This window comes from Argiope bruennichi, chromosome 4, assembly GCF_947563725.1.
Source record: "Argiope bruennichi chromosome 4, qqArgBrue1.1, whole genome shotgun sequence".
In the NCBI taxonomy this organism is placed as follows: domain Eukaryota; kingdom Metazoa; phylum Arthropoda; class Arachnida; order Araneae; family Araneidae; genus Argiope; species Argiope bruennichi.
Genome location: NC_079154.1, coordinates 81,613,082 through 81,628,475, shown reverse-complemented (window position 1 = coordinate 81,628,475; position 15,394 = coordinate 81,613,082). Strand labels below are relative to the sequence as shown.

Sequence of the window (15,394 nt, the reverse complement as noted above, 5' to 3'; positions counted from 1 at the left end):
TATAGAAAAAAAAGTATTATATCACAATTAAAATAACTTTTAGAAGTCATATTAGTTTGTAATCTTAATTTTTCCGTGTTATTTGAATTATAATGAGAAAATATCCATTCAGATCCAAAATGATGAGATCGGCATCCAAACACCATCCATCCATTTACATCCATTCAGTTAACTTGAGAAAATTTCATATAAAGGACAAAAAAAAAAAAAAAAATGAGCCAGCTTATTTTGTGCTCCTAAATACGGAGAAAAGAAAATTAGTAATTTATCATACAATGCTGATTAGCTACATCCATTATTTGATGAAAGAGCATATTTCTCGGTTTCATCAACCACTCACTGTTATTGGGCAATCCATTAAGCAAAGAACTGCTGACAGTTCAAGAAGAGGAAAAAAAATATATATTTTCTTTTGCGTGGGATTACGAAAAAAATAGTTCGAAGTTTTTGGGCAAATATCGAAATTAATATCATTGATGTATTTTAATTGTAATCGTTTGTTTTAAAACGCTTCTGCCATTCACCATCTTAATTCCCTGCTGCTATTTTTATATATTTTACAAGTTTCTAAAAACATATGTAAAGTGATTCTTTTTTTTCTATTATTCAATACAGACTTAAAAGAAAAAAGTTCCAATTGTGAAAATATATCATAATTATTAAAGACGGATTTTAAAAAAAAGCAATGAATAGGCAAGACCAAATAAATGGAAAAAGATTAAGAAACTGGGTTTGAAATGGGCATGCGGCGGCGATAAGAAAAAAGAAACAGAAAAAAAAAAGTTTCAACTGACTCAAAAATAACCTGTCATCCTTAAAAATAAAGAAATACATAGAGATAACATAAAAGATATTTTGATTTTGATTATTGAAATAGCAGTTGCTGTTCATTAAAATCATTAATATTTTTCAGTAATGGGACTTTGTAATACTATATGTTTTTCAATTTTTTTTGTTATTATTAAATCATTCGTAGTAATTTGAAAAAATGTTAATGGAAGGATTGTATCATTTTATATAAATTTAACACAGTTTTGTTAAGTGTATTCTCTCAAAAAATTTAAAATGATTTCATATTAATAAGTTTAATGAAAATAAATATAAAAGCATACATTTATTAGTGCATTATAAAATAGAAATCACTTATTTTAATTATTTAGGTTTTAATTTATAATTCTTTATTAATTAAATTCATATATGAAATCATAAAATCCGTTATTTTTTTTCCAAATCCCTATTACTTATATGGAGCCAGAATTAAATTGTTAATCGACTAACTGACGATTCAGTTCTGAATACGTTAAACTATTTATAGATAATGACATGAAGAGACTCAATTTTTTTTAAAAAATGAATTACCTGGAAATTGTAAAAAGTGATTACAATATTCTATCTATCTTTACAAATAAGAAACAAGCAAAGTTAAATAAAAGTGTGTCATAAAAATGTTTCGACTGATGGAAAAACAAAAATAATTGAATTCATATATTGAGATAATTAGTCTTAAAGACAATAATATGTAAGCAAATTTTAGCCACTAATTTATGAAATCTTAACAAATAAAGATTCTAGAGAAATCTAAAAGGAAAGAAGTTTCTCATCAAATTTTTTTTTAAATTACAGATGAAATAGAATTTTTTTTTATTTTAAAGTTTTATGCGCGGAGAGTTTTCATATAATTAAGGCATTTTCTGCTTTTATGAATGATAAAAAGAAAAGAACTGCTATGAAATGATGATGTGCCATATGCTATCCTAGTTCTTAAGTTCAGTTAAATAATAGGAAGACTGAAAGAATATTTGAAAATACAATGTAATATGGAAATAAATCTATTCGAAAATATTTAAAACACGTTTCTAATTTCTTACTTTAGCGTTTTCTTATTTCCAATGAACAATCACAACTCAAAGAAATAATATTTAATTCAGATGAATATTTGAATGAATTCATTGAATTTCCTTTATCAGCATGCCAAACGATTTACTAGAAAGATAAGGCGATATTTATAAATATCCACTTTCAAAACTAATTTTTTCCCTATCTCAATAAATTAGTTGTGATAGTAAAAGAAAAAAAAATAAACTTAAAAATGAAATTTGATTTGTACAATTTTATTTTACTACATACTTTTATTTAATTTCAAACTGAGTTGTTTACTTGCACCTTATATTAAACTTTGAAGTCTTATTTAGACATTTTTAACGATCAAAATGACTTTTTATTTCTTCGCAATATCTGATTCACTGCTTTTATTCAATTCTTCAAGTCTGCAAATCTACCAATGAATTTATGTGAATAGTATTAACTTCGGAAAATATTAATCTTAATTTTTTTAAAACTTTGGGGCTTTATTTCTTATGTACAAACCGTAATAAATAAGAGTTATTATAATATTTCTTGAAAACAAATTTAAAAACAGAGCTAATATTTCTTTAGGCAAAAATTCCAAACCTTATCAAAATATTGTATTATTGTTATTATTATTATTATTATTATAGTTCTTTCAGTAATATGTTAATATTATAATATCCTTTTATATTCAAATTCAGAGGAAGAAAAGAACAAAGAAAAAATATAGTTGAAAAGTCCATTTTATAAAATAACAACTCGAAAAAAAAAGAGATACTCTGTTACAAAAAAAAAAAAAAAAAAAAAAAAAAAAATTACTCAAATTCTTTAGAAAGCTAACTGCATTTTAAATTTTTAACTGGCAAAATTGTAAATATTTTTTAAATGTTGAATGTAATTTTGTTTATAGTAGAGTAAAAATCTTGAAAAGCTATAGAATACGGGAACCATTAATCGTGATTAAATTCAAATCCAACTTTGAAATTTATTGATTGAATTTAACTCCATATCGTACTAAAGTGCCCCGGGCAAGTTATTTTCTGAATATCTTGGCATTGAGCTTAAAGGTAAACTCTATTTTTGTTGTTATGTACAAATACTCGCCATAAAATTTGAAACTCAAGCTATCCTTCTTTTCAACTTCAAACCCAAATGGGAAATCGTCCAACAAAATTTTTATTTATTTCTTGGCTACACGAGGTTGCTAAGCAACGCCCCTTATGACGTTAGAACCAATATTTTCCTTTCACAAGATGTGATTCCCAAAAGAAGTTTTGCTCTTCAAAAATTCTTTAAGAATCTACAATTTCAAGGGTTTGAAATTTCTGCAAAGAAAGGAACGTGTCAACTTTTTTGCTGACTTCGCTTAAAATTCAGGAAATCCTCCCAAAAATGAAAAGGAAACGAAAAATTGTTTTAGTATTTATTTTTGAAGATTTACCAGATAAGATACATTTTAAAAGGTATGCTAGATAGACTTGGTTTTAGAAACTTTTTTTCTGTAAAAGAAAATATATTTAAAAAAAAGTTACTTTTGAATAAGTTTATGATTCAGTTCTATATTCTTAACAAAGTGCTTATAATAAATTGATATTTAAAAGATATGAAATCCATTGAAAAACAAGTGAGCTATGATAAATTTCTTTTATAGAAAAACTTCATTATAGAATAATTCTATTAACTCATGTACTTGCTTATTAAAACGACTGCCTATTAAATTTTTACCCGATGTATGACTTTAAACTTCCTAAAATTATAAAGCCATTATAATATTAATTTATTTTAATAATTAAAATAAATTATAGCGACAAATGGCTTGCTCATGTTTTTAAAAGCATGTTCCACCAAATACTTTAGTTTTTAAATCTTAAAAATTTTATATAATTTTTTTTCTTTTCATCAAAAATATAAAAGGGACACACAAACTGCTTTAAATCTTAATATATAAATCATAAAGTAGTATATACTTTTATACAGATCCCAGAATTAAGATATATATTTTTTAGGTTTAATTACCTTTCATTTTCGTTTTGTGTCTTAATAATAATTTTAAAAAATGGTGGTAATCGCATTTCTCAAGATCAATAAAGAAATATAAAAAGATAAGTTGATTTGATTCATGTTATTTAGTTACATGTATTCAAATTAGTGTTGAAGCATTCATTGTAAGAATTCTTTGGTTCACAACTATAACGTAGAGTGTTAGACTTTTTTTCCTTGGAAACTTTCATATGTTCAATTTTTCAGAACCTTCTCTATTTTTAATTACACATTTTAACTTTATACTTTGTATGTAATCAATTTTATTAATTTATCAAACTGGAAGACCTTCCTATTTTCAATAGCTTAATTTTCAATAAAATCTTTTAAATCCTTTTTCGCAGCAAAATCAATAATTAAAATATGCATTTCAGAATTCAATTAATTTGAAGGGTTAATCTTTTAACTTAACTCGGGTTAGAAATCATCTATCTTCTGCTCTTTTCCTCGTTGTAATGTATATACTCCTCTTAATTATGTATTGGATTATATACTATTATTACAAAATGGCTTATAAACAAAAATTTGCTTGGTTTCAAAAGTATCGTTGTGTTTCAAAACAGTAATTTGAATTTTTTTTCAACTTCATATTTTTTTATTCAAAGTATTATTTCACGTGTTTGAAAACACTGCATCTAAGTAACTAGTGTAGAAAAAATACAGGTTCATCAAACTATTGATCCGTTAAGTTAAAAATTTAGCATCAAGAAATAATTTTCTGTGCTTGAAATTCTCGAAAAAAGAAACATTACTGAAAGGTTATAAATATTCATTTCAATCCAAAGAAAACTTAACTGTAAATATTAAGAAAAATATTTATCAAAGTATAAAATTAAGTCTTCAAATCAAAGATAGTTTCTAAAAAATATGATGTAGGTTCAAGTGACTCACTTTGTACACAAACTATCATTTTTTTATATGATGTAAATTTTATGAAACTTTTTCTCGTATATACTAGCACGTCATTCAAACACTTCAATCATTAAAAACATTCCCAGATATTCTTTTCAATTCGTTTTCATCTATAAAAGTATCTCAAAGGCTTTTTTTATAACTTTAATTGCCTTATATCTTTCAATGTAAGCCAAGACTTCATGAAGATCTACTTTTTTGCATTCGAATTTTTTTCCCCTGCAATCATTGTAGGAAACTTCTGTTCAATAAAAAGTAAACTACTATTTTAAGGAAAAGACATTCATGGAAGACAGAACTACAGAATAAAAATAAAAGGCTTTACTTTGAAAAAAAATTATGCGTAATCAGTGCATAAAATGGAAAAAGTGCAATTGGAAATTGCAATTTGGAATAAGTTTATACAACTTCTTTTTCACTAAAACTTCAATCGAAGTTTATAAAAGGCCAGTTCAGTCTCTGATTTCCCTTTTCATTAGTAAAAATGGCTCAGCCGAGTTTTTACGGTTTTTTAATATTTTCTAAATCATTGGGTCAAGGTTTTTCGGAGACCTACCCATTAATTTCTAGCTTATTTATTTTCATTTTGACATGTGCGTGCAGGCAGGGTAGATTGTAATGAAAAACAGGCAACTTTTCATACTCTGAGGTCTAAAACTAATTTTAACATTTAAATGAAGGTGTCATATTTGACTTTATATAAAGTTCTTCTATGAAAAATGCTTATGATGTATTTTGTGAAATTAATTAATATCCAGGAATTCTTAACTACGGGAATTAATAAAATGATTAATTACTAAATAATTTAAGCTAATTTAAGTAGCTTTATAAGATGTATGTTCTAGGTTTTTAATCTTATTCTTCATTATTGCCAAACCTGTTTAATATTATAATTGTGTTCAGCAAATATTGATTATTTTTTTTATTTTTACTTTGCAGTTGATATTATTTAGACTGTTTCAGGAGACATTAGAAAGTATGGAATCAAAGCATAGTGTCCTAAAAACAACAATGAAAAAAATCTAGAAGGATATGCTTGTATTATGTCTCATATACACCAAAGCCTGCTCTAAGGATTATGCTAATTACTATATTTTATGATGGATTTTTTTAAAAAAAATTGATAAATTTCTGTAAATAATTTTTTTTTTAAAATTGAGTTTCCCTAATATACATATTTTTATTTTTTAGAATTAGTTCGTTGCCTTTTTTTTTTTTTTTTTTGTTTCGCAATTAAACTTATGCAGCTAAAATTATGACTACCCTTTGCATTTTGAGACCTAAAAACTTGTTTCCTAATTAAAGTGCTTAAATATTCATCAAGGTGGGTCTTAGAAACGAATTACTATTGCTTGATTGTTAAATCTGTAGAGTGCCCAGGTTTTTATCGTTTTTTTATTATCAACAATTACTTAGAAACATTCAGTGATTAAGACAATAAGATTTTCTAGCTTGCTTTTAGTTAAAAGATATTCAGTAAAAATATGACGTGTTAAGACAAATAACATCAGTTGTAAAAGAACCTTAAGATCAGTTGCATGATTTTGTTTCAGATTGAAATTATACTGACTTTATATAAAATTGACAGATTTTTTTGAACAGTTTTTTTAATGGAGTTCTTCAATTACACGAAATTATTCATAAATATTCTGCATTTGATCATTAAAAGGATCTTTTGATTATTAATAATAAAATTATTAAAAAATATGTCCATTAATATGTCCATTTTTTTAATTAAAAAGTTTACCTGATTTTAACCACTTTCTTTAAGAATTTGTTTATCTCTTACATTAGGTAATTCATACTATTTAAGACATTTATTGTTATTTCAGTCTACATAAGACAGTAAAAACGACTGAGTACCCAAATGATTTTTGACATTTAAGTTAATTGCTACTTTGATTTCATTACAGATTTAAGTATTCAAACTATATGATTCAACGCAAGAGTTAGACATATCATCATGATACAAAATCAGAAAAAGCAAAGCATCGTTTTATTAATTAAAAACACATTTTTTTTATTTGCGTGATTTTGTCAAATTAAAAACTTTTATATTTTGATTGTTTAAATTATCGAAGACAGTGAAAATCACTCTACCAAGAGATTCTGTAGAGAGGTCATTCATTACTTAGATGATAACACAAAAAAAATCTCTGTAAAGAGAAATGATAAGTAAGAAAATATTCAGAAGTATAGTTTTACCATATCTACTAATAGGTAAAAGAAGAATTAACTGTAACTTTTTTAAGTGACTATCTAATTGTATTTTCTCACAAATACAGCAGTTTACAAATGATTCTATTTTGAAAAGAAACACATATTTTCAACATATGTTAATTAATGAACTACAAACGACCTACAACCAAACATAATTAAAATTTTGAAGTTATATAGACCACTATTTTTATTGCCTAAGATTATATTTAATAGGTTTAGTAAGATGCACTTTTTTTTGTACTTTAAACCAGAAAAATTGAAAAAAGATAATAGACGGATAAGGTTTCTCAACTATTTACGTTACCACTAATCGAAGAAAGATGATAATAATAAAAAGTAAATAGCTGAATGTAAAATGTTCCTACATATAAAATTACAAAACGAAACATTTTGAAAACTATAAATTACATCAATATGAATTAAAAATGATCTGTAAAATAATAGATTGAATACTTTGATTTCACAAGTTATTTTTACAATTGTTAATTATTTTCAACGAATATTATTTTTTTAATCGAAATTAACCCAAATGTTTGTCATTATGCATATCAAAATAAATATCTTGTAAAGATTATTACATCATAAATTTTTCGACATTCAAAATTTCATTAAATTTCTCTAATATCAATAAAATTGACATTTTTAAGAACGAGTTATGCAGACTCTACTGGACTGGATAAACTATTTTCATTCTGATCATGAACATTTCAGCTTAATGACTGCCACAGCATTTTCGGAGGAGGCAAAACAAGTGGTTTTTATTGTCTGCTGAGGAAGGAACGTCTGATCTCTCATTTCTCTCTCTCTCTCTCTCTTTTGATATCCGTTAGCGATGGCCATTAGCACTTACTATTAATCCACCTAAGCACTAGCCTCGAGAGATATCCTTTCCTGTATTACACTAGATGTGATTAGTAAGATAGGATCACTTTTTATGTTACATAAGCCTGAGGTTCATTAATTGGAATTCGATAATTTATGTAATTGAACAAGTTCCCTTTTGAGACTATTACAATTTTTATAAATCATTAGAAAAATTTATTAGATTAAAAAGTAACAGTCTAATGCCTCGCAGGAGCGTAAAATTTATAATCCCGAGAAAATAATTTTCGAAAGTTCTTTATTTTTTTTCTTAGGGGTCATATAATTTTTGATAAATTTTTTTTCTCTATATGTTCCTTTACAAATGCTTCCAGGAAAGAAATAATTTTTCAAAGCTGTATTTATGTATTAAATTAAATAATATTTAAATCGATCTGCAGTATTTTAACAAATTTTTGATCATATTTAACAGAACTGTATGGAAATATATTATGAATTAAAAGAAATGAATATGAAAAACTTTAAAAAAAACAACTTTACCAGTGGGTCAAAAATGAAAAATAATTTTTTAAATCAAAATTTGGAGATCAAAACAAAAATTGCAAAAGCATTAGGTTTACATAGACAAACTTTAAGTAAATTAAAATCGAAAACACATTTATTTTATTTTTTAGTTTTAATGCAATGCATGTTCAGAAATTTTGTTTTTTTATTTTTTTATTTATGAGTATTACAAGACATAACAAAAAAATCAATATGTATTTCAGAATTATAGCATTCTATTAATGTTTTCTGCCCCTCACATTTTTGCGATTTTTGCTTTGATTACCAGCTTTTTGACAAAAAATTTTTTTTCTTATTAACGCACCAATAAAAATGGAAAAATTATAAAAAGTTTTTATATTTATTATTTTCCAGTTTTCAGCTTTTATTTCTTATGATATTCATTGTGCTGAAAAGAGGCACATAAATATTATCCAGAATACGAGCGCGGTCACTCTGGCGTGACATACATAAACCATTGCACCAAATCGGCCGGCTTATTTTGAATGTATATTCGTATTTAAATAACTAATATTCTACTAATAAATAAAGTTTATTCATGAAGAAATCGTCTCCATTTATTATACTCGAAGAATAAATATTTTAATTTCTAAAAATAAATATTCTAATATTTATCGCAAGATTTCACATGCGAATCTCTATTAAAGAAATGGAGTTCATATTTCAAAGTAAACAATGAAATGAATTTTTGAAAATTAGGGAAAATCTAGATTGCATCTTGAATTCATACAGGAATTATTGTATGTATTTTACTGGAAAAATAGATTCCTTTCAATAAGAAAACACCATTTATTACTGATATTGTAGCATTTTAAATGAAAAAAATATTGAGGGCTTGATATATCATTTTATAAATTTTAAATATCTTACATAGGACTTCTACGATCACAGTTCAAAAATAAGACATGAAATAATACTGTTTTATTCCATTTTTTTCATAAAATTACTATTTATAACTGTGCTTCAAATTATATAAATGTAATTTTCTATAACGAAAATTTAGCATTAACAAATAATTTTGATTCTGCCAATAGCACATTCACAATATTTTTGATTTCAAATACTGAATGAACATTTATTTCATATCATATTTATAAATATATTTAAAAATTTGAAGTTCTAATTCATAATTCTAATTTTGTAAGTGCAATATACAATAATTTATATTGTTTGGGCACTTTGTAACAAAAATATTTTTAAATTACAATTTTCAAAAAAAAAAAAAAAAAAAATCAAATGGAAAAGAATATGAAAATAATTTCGTTTCCCAATTTCATCAAATATTTCATATTATTCTATATTGTATTTGCAAGTTATTGAATCTATATTGTATTTACAATAATGTATATAATATGGATAAAATGTGAATTTTAACAAGTTCATTATAATTTATTTATATATTTGAATAAATTTACTTTCATATGACAATGATTTTTTTTACCATTTTTATTCTTTCATGGAACTGCTGAAATATTATGCTTACTCAGTACTGAAAATTCATCTTTTATATTGAATACAACTTTTATTTCGAGTTGAAATTATGTGCGAAATTTTTAATTTTACATATTTAGGAACTTTTTTAATTTTTCATTGGAATTTTTTTAAAAGACAGGATTTTTAAACTACAATTTAAAAACAGTCGAGTTTCAAAACTAGAATATTTCATACATTATATTTTTCATTTTTCAAAACTAGAATACATACATTTGAAAAATTCATAGAATATTTCAAATATTCATAGAATATTTCAAATATTCATAGAATATTTCAAACATTTCCCTCTCTCTTCAGCTCATAGACACAAGATTGTATTTGAGTTATTCTGTGCATGTCCAGCATAAACCCTCTCCCAACCTACGCATTAAAATGCATTAAAAAACATGCGATTACTGATCTCCATCCTCAATACTGACTCATCCCAGTTCCCCCTCCCCATTTCCACCGCTTGGATTGGTATCTCCTGTCTGTGTGAATCATTCTACTCTATCTCTCATCCCAGTCCGAGGGTGGAAGTGATGCGAGGGATGAGGGATGCATGGAAAATTCTAATTTTCTGGGGGGCCCAATAATCGAATGAAGAACAAAACGGTAGTGATGAATCACGTACTGAAAACAGACGATTTTATGAATTCACCCTCCCCCATTGAGAGGGTCTCACGGCAATTAGAGCGGGAGCATGGGGGAGGATGACTCATTTTAGATATTTTCCCATCGGATCCCCTTTGGATGCGTTGGAGTAAATGATCTGGACAGAGTTTTCACTTTCAATAGATTTATTGGTATAAGGGAAAAAATTTAATAACAGAGAAGTGGAAAACATACCTCAGAGAAATGGTTTGGAATAATAGTTATGTGAAAGCAGAGAAATTCTTCAGAAGGAAAGGCAAATTCATGCGACAAAATTATCTAAGTAAGATTTTTTAATTTTAGCTTGAGAGCCAAATAAATTTTTATTATATCTTTGAAATGATAAAAAAAACTTTTAATTAAAGAGTATTTATTAATTTATATACATTTCGAATTTCTTCATATTTCACAAAGCAATAATAAATTTATAAATAATGTAAAATATTGCTTAAAAAAGCTGAAATTATTCAAGGGCAAAAAATTAGTGATTTGCATAGATTATTAAATTTTTTCCTAAATTCTATTTAAAAAATATTAATTAAGACTATAAGAAATTATGTGATCAATAAAAAAAGAAGAATTAGATTGTAATAATAACTTTTAAATAATTTGTTATATTTAGTTTGGAATCTATAAAATAAATGTCCCATTTAGTGATTAAATAAGTTACCATGTAAAAAAAAGGAAAATTGTTGTAAAATCGTTATGTTTATTTTACTTTAATAAAACTCTTGTACAATAATAAAAAAAAATAATTCATAGATTCCTGTCAGCAAATTGCAATTTTTATGTTTTCTTTATTCTTATAAGAAAATTATTCAATATGGTGGTGAAAAGAATCATTTTTTTTATTGTAACCTATGAAAACGAAAAATTTCGTACTATGAAATTAAGAGAAAATAAACGATAAACTTTTTAATATATCAATTAATTATCATAATCAATGAAATAAAGCTACAATATTTTTATGAGATTCTTAAACCATTAATTTCCTATTTTTTATAAATGGGACTCTTAATGTATTATTATTGTTTAAGATATTCTTTTTTCATAAAAAATGCATATAATTATTTTATTAAAAATAATTATGCATTGACACTAAAGATATTTTTTTATCCATGTAAAATAATTAAGGAACTATCCAATTAAAGATCTGTTCATTATTTTTTAGAATTAATAACCTATTTTATTTTTATAACTTGCTTAAAATTTTTATTATTTCTATAAAGTTTTTTATGTAGCAAATTAAGTTAGTTTTAGCAGATTAGTTTATTAAGCACGTAGTCATATTCTTTTGTGATAATAAATGCAAGGAATTAAAAATATGTATAAAAATAATTTATTTATACTAATATAAAAATTCTCAATCCTTTTTTATTTTTAGGCTAAATTACATGTTTAATTAACAAAAAGGGCATATTTTCAATGCGAATTTTTTTTTTACTATATTGTTATTTAAATTTTCGTAACAAATGAAAACTCTTCCCACTTTAAAAAATTATTTGAAGTAAAAATAATACTTGCCACGATCAATCTATTAGTTGTAAATAAGGTTAATGTTAAATTTTTTATGGATAGCTTGATCACAATTACTTTTCAAAGTATTTTTTAATTTCAAATTATGATCGATGTATAAACCCATAATATTTAGGGTTTATACATTGTCCAACCTTCATGTCCATACTTCTTTCTTGTTGCTAATCTATTAAATTACCTAAAATTTGGGCTTTAATTTAAAAACAAAAACGGGGAAAATTTTATGCATGATTCAGTAACATGCTTAATAAAATTTGAAAAAAAAAAAAAAACAACTGTTATCTGTTAAAAATGTATTGTTAAAACTTCTTTATAATTTACTTCATAGAATTGATTTATTTAATGAATCAATAAAGAAAGCTCAATGTAATACGATATTAAAAGAAAAACTTAAACCTCACAAAGCAATAATCTATTTTTATATAATCGTTTAAGTAACTGGCAAGGTTTGCAAATGGGTTAATTTATAAAAATGTTTCGCCATTTCTTAAATTAAATCATAGCCTTGCTGAATTCAACTTAAAGTTAAATTTTAATAACTAATATACTTATTTAAAAACAAATAAATATGGACAAATTTGTATAAAAAATATGCATTTTCAGTAAAGCCTACACAATATGAGAAAAATGAGTATTATTTTTTTTCTTTTAGGTTTTTAACAATGAAAGAAAATGTCGTAATAAAATAATTATAAAAATAATAGAAACGGCTTTAATTTTATTCAAATAATGACAATCCTTTTTCGATTAATATTTTAAAAATTGTTAAAATTACCTCGAAAATAACAAAATAACTAAATTGGTTATCATTTAAAGACTTTGCATTTTAAGATGGAGTGAACTATACTTTGCACTATACTTTGCATTTTAAGATGGAGTGAAAATTTTTTTTGTGAAACAATATTTTTCAAAATTATCCTCAGAATTACAAATGTTATAAATTATCTTTAAATGTAATAAAAGTTAAAAAAAATCTCTCCAGTTTGCTCATTTTCCTCTTAAAATGCTTCGTTTAGCTAAAATTTAGTTATAAGTTCGTTCGTTAAGTCTGAAAAAGTCTAGAGACTACAAACAGATACACATTCATCATTTTTATTATCATTCGAGATGTATTTTTATTATATAATGTTATATTATTAATATATATATATATATATATATATATATATAATAAATCTGTTTATATAATGTATTTTCTTAAAATTTTACTTCTACATAATAAATCAAAATAGTCAATTACTTGCTAATACTGAATACAAACTCGAATTAAAAGATAAATAATTCACTAAAATATTTATAATATTTTAATAATAATGAAAAAATTAAAATTTTGACAACTAAGACCAATTTTAACCTCGAAATTAAGCCTAATCTAGATATTACAAAAATACTTTAAATTATTTAATTTTAATAGTTTTGGCAGAAAGTATTGAATTTAATCTTTTCGGTTTGTTTAAGAATTCATTCGATGAATTTTTCTTTTTCATACAATCTTTTTAAAAAATATTTTCATATAAAAATAATGAGGAAACATAAAATATACGTTAATTATTCATTTTTCTTTAATTACCTCGAAATGTGTGCTAAATTTATGAATAATTTTACTTTCTATAAAATTTTTGTTATAAAATCGTCTAACTGGAATATATTATTGACTTACTTCCGAAGTAGGTTGAGTACGGAAGAATTTATTTTTATACTTATTTTAAATTGTAGTATTAAAGTATTAATTTAGTTTTATAATATGATTCCCTATCTAGATATTGATTGAAATATTTATGTACAGAAAATATTAAATTGATATTCAATCCAATACAACCATATTATCTAAAAATAAGCCATCATGGCTGAGACAAAAATAAACAAGATCCTTGGAGAACAAAGTGCCCGGGAAACCAATCACCAAGGAGCGCCTGTAAAATAAGCTACCTCCCACTGCAGCTATTCTCCAAAAAAATTAGTTCATAGTTCCTAAAGCTGTATAAAGTGGAATAAAACAACCTTACCTCTATAAAGGAGCCGCTGATCTGTTAGAGAATGTCAAAATTCACCCACAAGACCAAAAAATTCAAAATTCTGAGGATTTCGATTAAGTTATTGCTGCAGTACCGAATATGAACTGAGGCCTGGAGAAAAAGATGCCTACTATAAGTGCAGTCGTTGGCTTCGGATACGGAGCGTGATAATCGTGACGTCATAGCGCAATACTCGTGCGCAGAAGGCTCGAAATGAGACCTAATACAGCTATCATCATAACAAGAAAGGTAAGAATTGTCACGCTTCGAGGGCTTAAAGGCTTCGAGGACCAAGTTAAAGAAGCCGCAGTTCCGAGATATTTTTTTCATGTTCTTTATGGGTGAATGAACATGGAAAAGTATTTAGAAATAAAACAAAATATAAATATTTTTAAGGCAGGATTTGGTTAACTCAAATGATAATTTTCGAATAAATACTAAAGAGTAATGTTTGTCATTTGTATTTTATTAAAAAAATGAAAAATAAATTTATTATTAAACTATTATAACAGCAATGGAAGAAAGACATTAAAATGGAGCCATTAGAATTTTAATGCATCGAAAACGTTCCATAAAAAATATCATTCTGCAGTTATTAAAATTATCGTTTGGGCTTTTTAACTTAACGGTTTCTTGAACAAATATGAATATACTAAAAAAGCAGACAAGATCTTTGATTTTAAATAGAAAGTTATAAATAACTATTTAGCATTCGATAAATTAATATTATGTTTCAAACTTATTCAAAATTCTATAAATTATTATTTTTTAAAAATTTTATAAAATATGATTTTTTTATAATATCATTCTATAAATTATCATTTGGCTTTTTAGAACTGATTCTTTTATTCATAACCGTCGAAATGCTTTTATGATATTTACTAAAAATGTAGACAAACTCTATCTGATTATTATTATTATTATCGTTGTTCCATTGAATTCATAAAATTAAAATCAGTATTCCTTTATGTAATAATAATTTTATTGTAATAAATGTCTATCGTAATAAAAAAAATTAAAAAAAACTGAGTACATTAATTTACGCAGCTAGAAAAAAATATTGCTCTAATTATTTCGTACTTCTTTTAGCATTTGTTGCTTTTGATTTTATTCACACTTTTTTAAGGAATATATATTTAAATATGATGGTATAATTAAGCATACAACAATTATACAAAAAATTCCATGGTTTTACTCATAAAGATAAGGAAAAAGTATACAATCTTAAATATGTACGTATTATATATAATTTATGAAATGTAGGATGTATTTTTGGAGAGAGTTAAATTAAAATAAAAAGTTAACCTATA

General features: G+C 24.7%; 1 protein-coding gene across 1 annotated transcript in view; it reads right to left on the bottom strand.

The window, feature by feature from the left end:
* LOC129965936 (uncharacterized) overlaps positions 1-14,208 on the bottom strand; it is a 76,896-nt gene extending 62,688 nt beyond the window's left edge. The window contains exon 1 of the mRNA XM_056080234.1: positions 14,076-14,208. The gene's annotated coding sequence lies outside the window, so the exon portion shown is untranslated. The remainder of the gene's footprint in view (positions 1-14,075) is intronic.
* Positions 14,209-15,394: the final 1,186 nt, after the last annotated feature.